General features: G+C 34.7%; 1 long non-coding RNA gene across 1 annotated transcript; it reads right to left on the reverse strand.

The window, feature by feature from the left end:
* Positions 1–247: 247 nt before the first annotated feature.
* Positions 248–8,778, reverse strand: LOC130460073 (uncharacterized). Its single transcript, XR_008919979.1, has 5 exons — positions 8,366–8,778; positions 1,820–1,974; positions 1,343–1,611; positions 1,028–1,097; positions 248–661 (listed from the first exon to the last, which is right to left on the reverse strand). It is a non-coding gene; the product is annotated as an uncharacterized lncRNA (long non-coding RNA).
* Between the last annotated feature and the right edge of the window lie 258 nt (positions 8,779–9,036).

Below are 9,036 nucleotides of genomic sequence, written 5' to 3' on the forward strand. Positions count from 1 at the left end.
TGGAGTATTTAATGCCATTAAATACTTGATCCGTTTACGTACTATTTGTGTGACCCTACGGGTTCAGTCAAGAGTAAGCTGTGGATTAATATCATTAATTCCACTTGAACTGAAGCGGCCTCTAGCTAGGCATTCAGCTCACTTGATCTCACTGAATTATTAACTTGTTAATTAATACTGAACCGCATTTATTAGACTTAACATAGAATGCATACTTGGACCAAGGGCATTATTTCCTTCAGATATGTCAACCAAAAATTCACATAGCATAAACCAAACTGATGTTATGCAATGTGGTTACAACATAACATCCTCATCTTTAAAGAAACATCCCAGTCACTTAAATTTCACTCTTTAACCAAATAATGTAGTTTATGAATAAGTATTATATAATACATACTGAATCAAAAAATTCGTTGAGAGAGACAGGGAGATTAATGTAACACCCACCTCAGTGAGAAGTTCAGCATCATGAAAGTGAAGATCCAAAAGCCCGGGGCTGAACTCGTTCGGTGATATCTGGCCCTCGTTTTTCTTTGAAATTCGAGATGGATTCACCAGCTACATTGATGGCTCTGTATAAAAGTCCCCACTACCATTATCATATCTCCTCTGCCCCTTTTCTACTTCCCCTTGTTTCTTGCCCATAATACCCGCAGTCCTGCATTCACCAATCCCTATCATCAGACTAAACCCACTCAAACATCCCACAAAAGTTCAAACTAAAAGAAAGATAAATTCGGCACAAAATTAATCTAAAAAATAAGTGCCCAGCAATGCAAACCACCTCTAAAGCACATAAATTTTGAAAAGTAAAATTAGATCAACTAAAAAATTGATAACAATACAAATTTAACTCTAAATCCAAAATCCAGATAAATTATCACAGAAATTCAGCACCTAACCAACTCAAAATGATTCACATTATGAACAAACAATCCCAATACACAGAAATGCCCTGGAAATTACATCTTATCAGAAATACAATATTAAACCTGAAAAAGGTAGTAGTGAAAAGGAGCAAAACCTGGGCAAGAACTTGTTTATTGAAGCCAGAAAACAGCAGTACAACTATGCGATTTTCCTTCAACCACCACCTGCTAAGATAATCGAATAACAAAAAAACAATTATTAAATGTAATTAATCGATGAATTAATCCATAATTAAGCAGAAAATAAAGAAAAGGAGACATGGTCATTGAGATCAGAAGAAAGAGTTCTTCGACATTCTTGTTTGTCTCTAATAATTGCAGCAACTTCCTCAATTCCATTACAGGTTCCAAAATCCTATCGAAATACAGAAATATTACACAAAAATCTCTAAGATCGAAACTGATGGTACCTATGTGCTTAGATCTCTTCTCATCATCCTTGTCTGCATCCAAAGGCAATCGCAGCAGAAGAAACTTCATCAGCAAGCTTCTTCTTCTTCTCAGCTTCCTACTTGAGCTTATTCGCCCTCGCCTTCTTGATCAAACCAGCCGCCGCTTTCTCAGTGAATCGTTGAAGAAGAAATCTGTCTCCTTGGAAAGGAAATCAATGGAGAAACCCTAGCGGATTCGTGGGGCCGAGTGTTGCAGATTACGGCTTTTTCCCAATCTATATCTTTACCTGTTTTCTTATACAAAACAAAAATTGTGTTAAACACAAATTTCATTTTCAAATAAATAAATACAAATTCCTTGAGTGAACTCAAACTTTAGTTAAAAATAATTGAAATGCTTTGTGTTTGGTTGTATCAGCATTTATTTGTGTTAGTAATGATTTTGATTTGAAAAACATACTTTCTTCAAGCCATACTTTTGCATGAAAGCATTACCTTGGTACCATCAGTCGACCACCGAGCACCATAACCTTGAGGAATTCGTATTTCAAAAACAGCACCATGTGGTTGGACAATATGCACATTCAACCATCGACATTGATCTATGATGCGGGTTATGACTTCTATGGCAAGCTGGTTTTTAGTTGAATCTGACACAAAGAATCAAAGAAGAAATAAAATCATGGACTCACTACTACAAAAATGGGCAAAGAGACCTCTATGCAAAGAACCGTTAATCGACATAACGGGTCTCTTTTATATAAGAGATCCAATATTAGAGATAACGGGTCTCTAATTTGTACTAGGGCCCGCTAATTTACCACAAGAAAATAATAAGAGATCCCCTAACTGTTGTGACGGGTCTCATATATACGCTGGGGCTTACTAGTTTGCCACAATAAAAAAACAAAAGATCTCCCAACTCACCTAACGGGTCTCTAGAATTCAGCGGCCCACTACTTTGTGATATGAGGAAAAACAAAGACCCCTCAATTGACTTCACGGGTCTCTTCTCTAGCCCATTTTTTTACTTAAAAATAAATTACAAAAGCCTCTCTCTTCTCACAACTATGCTTCTTTTGATTATTTACATTCCCATCTCATTTTCTCCCTCCTCGCATAAAATCGCCAGTTAGCCATGGTAGTTTTTTCTTCACCTTATATCTCTTTGTTCCTCACATTTCAATCTCCTGTAAATCGATTTTTCATGTTTTAATTAACAAGCGAGTGGACGGCGATGTCGCAGCAGTTGTAGCTTGTAGGAGACACCGTGTCGAAGAGATCCAATAATCGAGAATCGATCTTGATGCTTTGCTTGACTTCTCTATTGGTGAACTTGTCAAGATTTTCCCTGCTTTATTCGTAGAAAGCTAAGTGTAATGGTTTTCTTCTTCTTTTCTTTTGTTTCATCGATTAATGCCTAGATTTAATTGATCTAGTTCTTTAGAAACTAGGGTTTTAATTGTGTTGAAATTGAATTGATTTGAGGCTAGAGACAGTTTATATGTGCTTGGTTGAAGTTAAGAAATCTTTGAAGCCTTTAGATTCGTGCTCCATGCCTGTTCTTTTTGGTACATTGTTGATTTTGCCCTGTTGATTGTATTGCTTGCTTTATATGGAATCCAGATTTTGATCTGCTAATGCTCAAATTAGAGAGTTTGGGGAAATTGTTTATTGAATCCATTATTCATGTGGAGATGTGAAATTATCAGGTGTTTATGATAATTCGAGTAGGTTAGGTTTTGGTCTATAATTATCTAAATTTGCAATTGTGGCCCTGTGAGGGGTTTCGTGGAATTAGAAATTTAGAAGTGTATTAGCTTAGCTACACACCAATTGTTCGAAAAATTCCTAAATGAAATTTATGATATCATGTGAATTTTCACAACCACATAAACTACATTGCGCACCCGATTGTCACGAAATACGATTATGCCTTAACAGAAACTTTGAGATTTTTCTAGTTGAAATTTGTTTCTAATGATTAATGACTATCACAAAACATAAATTCTTGACATTTTTGAAGTTAAAATCAGAACTTTAGGCTAACATAGTTGTTAATTTGGACCATTCATTCTTCTTTCATTACCTTTGACAAACTAGTGGATTTGACTCATAGTAATTGATTTCAACTTTGGCGTAACTAGCAGGTTGGGATGCATATTTCATATGATCCTCATGCACATATATACATGGATTCTGAATGCCCGTTTCAGGATATTTTTAAAGCTTGCAAATGTTAAATGTCTGCTACATTATTGGTAAGTCCAACCATTCTATGCAATATCTTACAAAAAACACACGCAAGATGATGCATCTCTCAAATTTATTTGACTATAGTCTTTGTCGTGTCTTCAATTTTATTAATTTTACAATTATACATGAAGAAAGTATCTTTTGGAACTATCTGTAACGGGGAACTGTTGAGTTCATTTTGTTTTAGATTTTGACCATAGCTTTTTAAATGGATGATTTCCCCTTGATGTCTTTTTGTCAATCGTAAAACTGATTACCAACATGTTGTACAGTCTGTTTCAGTGTTTCTTTTTCCATCTTTAACTGCCAGCAGGGTCTGAAGGTCAATAGATTCAACACTTAAGATAATGTTTTACATAATTGAAGTGGGGGTTAGAAAGAGAGCATTCTTGTCAGTTTATCCTCAATTTCTTTTGTTTTATCTCTCACTCAGCTTGTTTGTCAAGGAAACATCCCTCCCCTTTCTTAGCTTGTTTTTATATAAATATCTTTAAAAACTAAGTAGAACTTTTTATGATCTGAACCCTTGAAACTGCCAGTAAGTGGATATGTAACAGGTTTACATTGTCTCAGCACATTAGTGAGTACTATTTAATTTCTTATGCTTACCACTTATACCATGTTGGATGATAATATTTCTTATTTAGAAAGATCAGAGTAGTATTTGCAGCGCGTCGTAATTGAGAGTGCAGTAACCGTACCTAATGCTTAAGCGCTGAAACATTAGATGGTCTGAAAACTAAGGCAGACATATAGTGTGGGCTAAGCCATAGATGTTTGGTTATATGCTTCATTATATGTTCTTTGTTTCTCTCATTCTTTTCCTTCAGCGACATTGATTTTTTCCCTTTTCTGTTCCCATAATAGTTATGTTAGTAACCATTTGCTCTTCTATCTATTTTGTTTTTACTACTGTCAACATATTCTCTTACAGTTACCCAATTCTAATTGTTGTTTATAATAATTCACATTATTATGTGTGAATATAATTACCAAGTAAGATTGTAAAGTAAGGATTTTTTTTTGACAAATTTGCCTCTTTTTACTATCTAATATTGTCAGAATTTACGCAGGGGGCTTATAAAATTTAGCATTCTCAACTGAAACGATGTTAAGAAAATAGAAAAGAATCCAAAAGTTGGGTAGAAGTAACCACATTATTTCATTTGTATACTATGGCTGTTACAGTCTCAAAGGTTATACATAGTTTTATCTAGACTAACGTGTTTTGTTTTCGAATGAGTATAACATAAGTAGGAAAATGTTATTCCCTTGTCAGTGTAATTAAAGAATTATAGAGTTTTGATTGTTGTTACTGTAATTACACTCTTGTCATGCTGTTAGATTTTTGTCTAAAGGTGGTTTTAGATTGTAGGCAATTAAGTAAGATCACCAGGCCCGGCTATAGGGCGGTCCGGGCGGTGCTACAGCACAGGGCCCAAAAATTTTGGGAGCCCAAAAATTACAGACTGTTGGTTTAAAAAAAGAAAAGAAAAGAAAAGCCGCTCTTCTTCTTCAATTCCCTTCCCGGTGAAACAGAACCCCAAAATCACTCATCAAATTCTCTCTCCTTCCCATGTTTTGATTTCCAAAGCTAGTCAATAAATTCTCTTAATTCCTTTAATTATCTCTCCTAAAAACTACTAAATTCACTGAATTCGTCTCCTACCTTTTCTCCAATTAGGAAAAAAATTCCATTCATCTATATTTTTGTATCAAGATCTACAATTTCGAATTATTTCAATTCAAAGAGGGGAAAATCGAAAGTATCAATATCTACAATTTGCTACAACTCAAAGAGGGGAAGCAATCAATTTATTCTCTTTCTTCAATTGACAAGCAATCAATTCAGGTTGTATCTATCTTTTTTAAAAGTTTTATTTTTGTAATTTATATGTAAATTTAAATTGTTGTTTGATTTTTCAAATGCTTTAAAATATTGTAATTGTAATTATTTTTTCTGTTTAATTTTTCAATTATTGAATTATGCCAAAACGTGAATGGGAAAAAAGAATGGGAAGAGTTTGGAATTAAGGCTAAAATATTTCTCATAAAAGTCGTGCTTCAAATATGGTTGCAGATTATCGGGCAAGGCTGGGACTCAATAGGGAAGATGTTTTCATTGCTGGGATGTAGAACTTTATCTTTGGCTTAATCGTTATATTCGGTTGCTTAAGTCTGTTGTATAATGTATTGAGCTGAACACTTTGCTCGTTTAAAGCAATGAAAATCCTCAATTATAAAAAAAAGGCTAAAATATTGTATTTGTAGGGGCCTCATATGAACTTCGTTGATAAGCTTAGCACAGGGCCACCAAATCGTCGGAGCCGGCCCTGAAGATCACTCTCTTAAATTATAATAACATGGTCTATTCAATGATAGATTAGGCAGGACAACCTTAGTTGGGTGTACCTGTTTTGAGTTAATTGAGTTTGACCTGTCATGTGAATTGTGGGAGAGATTGATTCCAATTGAAGAACTTAGGCTGCTTTGGTAAACTGGTAGCTGTTGTTTGTTTTTTGTAGTGTGGTGGGTCTCTTCCTTTGTAAATCATCTTTGTTACAATTGTATATATATTACTTATATAAAAAAAGGAGTGGAACTTAAAAAGAACTCAAACATAAACTAGCAACTTGAGGCTACCTATCTTGGAGATAGTGACTTTACGTCATAAGTGTCAATAAGGCAGTTTGTTCTTTGTTGAGGCTTTACCTGTTTTGTTAACAATTATAGAACAATGCATTTGTTTAACTACTAATTTTTCTACTTATTACAGTTTTTTGAAGAAACTTATTCATCGGAAAATGTGGATGAGGTTAGAAACCTGCGGGTCGAGTATTTGCTCAAGCAAGAAGCGGATGAAGAAAACAAAGTTGATGGTATGAAAATAACTCCATAGTTTCGGTTTCAATTGTTAGTAAATTGGTGTGAATGATTATATTTTGGGACTGGTTTTGTTTTACATTTTCGGAAACTGCGATGTAAAGCTTTGACGTTTATGGATCTTTGACGTTATGGAAATTACAATTAATGTAAAAGCTTTTGTGTTTTGAGCATTACTTTTTTTTGGTAATATATGAATTATTATGAAATTGTTCTCAAATTATTACAAATTATATATTATAGCAGCAGGTTTGGTTTTATGGGTTTAATGCCTTCTAGTATCTATAGCATTGCAACCCAGCAGGTGTAATTTCAGGTTATATATGATGGTGTACGTATTTCGCAGCTCTTGAAGGTGTAATATATATTAATGTTGAATTGGTACATCTGGTGTATTCGCAGGTTCAAACCTGCTATTATTGATTATTTTTTTTGATTTTTTTTTTTGCAAAGAGACCCGTTAGGTATAAAAAGGGCTCTTTAGTTATAATAATAAAAAAATTCAAAGAGACCTCATATCTAACATATGGGGTCTTAATTTGTAAAATATTAAAATATTAAAAGTAACAAAGAGACCCCCTATCCTATATACCAGGTCTTAATTTTTTGAATTAAAAGAATAAAAAATTCAAAGAGACCTCTTATCTTACATATGAGATCTCAATATTTTTAACAAACAGATCCCATATCTCTAAAAAGGGGTCTCTTTCCCTTCTAAATTATTTTCGACCAAGTTTATATAAGAGACCTTCTTTCTTACGTGAGGGGTCTCTAACTTTTAACAAACAGACCCCCTCTAAATGAGGGGGTCTCTTTATCAAAGAGACCTTTGAGATAGAGACCTCTTGAAAGGAGGTCTCTTATGCCATTTTAGAAGGGTCTCTTTGCCGTTTTTTGTAGTAGTGACTATTTGTTTGTGACTGTTTCAGCAAGAGAACATGTCGGGAAATAAATTTTCAAGGTACACAAAACTCTATATTGCAAAATCAGAGAATCAAATATACAGGTTATGCATAAGAACCAATTGGAAGTTTCCACATCCAAATCTTAATCCTGAATCAAGCTTCTCTGTAACTCTGTAAGATGTTATAAACCCTTCCAGCTGTCTTATTTTCTTTAGCATTTATGCAATTTTCCACTGATTTATTAATATGAACAATTGAACATCTGATATCTGAATTTATGCAAGTTTCGATTTATATAGTAACTACCTTTTATGTTTTTTTTTATTATTGTTTTTCCTGCCTACTCCTGTGTTTTTATACTCACTAAACTAACTTTTGGTGATTAGCCTATATTCTTAGACCCGTGAATTCCATCCCGTACACCTGTAGCGATCTCGACACCTGGGGTGTATGAATTTAAACAATTTCACTGACTCCTCTTTACATACAATTATCGGTCTATATCTTCAAGCATTGCCAATTACTTAGACTATCACCCAGATTAAGCAAACTACAAATATTAGGTGTACTTCGGACCAAATCAATCAAATTTAAACCAAATACAAATACAATGTAGTAATTAAAACCAAATTTTAATAAACCCCAAAAGATCAAAGGCTTTTACCAATTGTTCCTTGAAACCCAAAAACAAAACTCCGGCAATTTCACCCAAAATCATGGAAGTAATCAAGAAACCACAACATATAACAACTAATTATTATCTATAAAGATCAGAAATTTGCAACTGGGTATCAAGTATTTGGCAATTTCATATCCCCGGTTATTCGAAATAGACAGAAAGGTTAACTCCAAATCAAATTTAAGGCAATAGATTGAGATTGAATTAATGTCTTGCTAATTAATGTAATTTAATCCAAAATCAATTGAAATCGATCTATTGAAGTATTATATGAAAATTTTGAAATCAGATTAACAAAAAAAATGCATAAATTCATACTTGTATAAGGAGTATCCGAAGTCAGATCCAGACAATTGAGGGAAAAGGGGATCGCGGAGATGGAGAAGAGCAGCGGGAAGGAGAAGATGTGAAGACAACGACTGGATGCTGGAAATCCGGCGGTGGAGGCGGCGGCATAGACAGCGACTGCGTTGGGAAATCCCTAGTTCTTCTTCTCGCCTTCGCTGCATCGTTGAAGCTAGAGTCAGCGAATTGATGTTCCTCTCCTTGATGCCACCGTCGCCGAACGTCGGAGAGATCAGGGATATTAATCTTCGCCGAACGTCTGAGGCGGCGAAAGAGAAACCCGTTGAGATGGTTCAATTCGTCGGGCTTGCTTCTCTCTCATGGAGGGAGGAGAGAGTGAGAGACCGAATATGAGAGATTGAGTGAAGGGAGGAGAGAGAAAGCAGCGGAGGCTGAGACGCAAAGGGTTTGAGAGTAAGAGTGGAGAGGGTATAGTAGTCTTTTCAATTGGGGACACGAAAAGTGATGTTACAAAAACGCCCTCGGCTGTTCCTTTATATAATAGAGATATTAGATTCATCATTTACCTCGAAGTAATTAGTTACATAGTTCAGTTACTTCTTTGACCACTTGTTTTAGTCAAACATTAGTCTTGAAGTTGAAGACTTAAAGCTAGTGCGAAGCACAAGTTTTTTTTTTTTTTC

Source organism: Spinacia oleracea, chromosome 4 (assembly GCF_020520425.1).
Source record: "Spinacia oleracea cultivar Varoflay chromosome 4, BTI_SOV_V1, whole genome shotgun sequence".
In the NCBI taxonomy this organism is placed as follows: domain Eukaryota; kingdom Viridiplantae; phylum Streptophyta; class Magnoliopsida; order Caryophyllales; family Amaranthaceae; genus Spinacia; species Spinacia oleracea.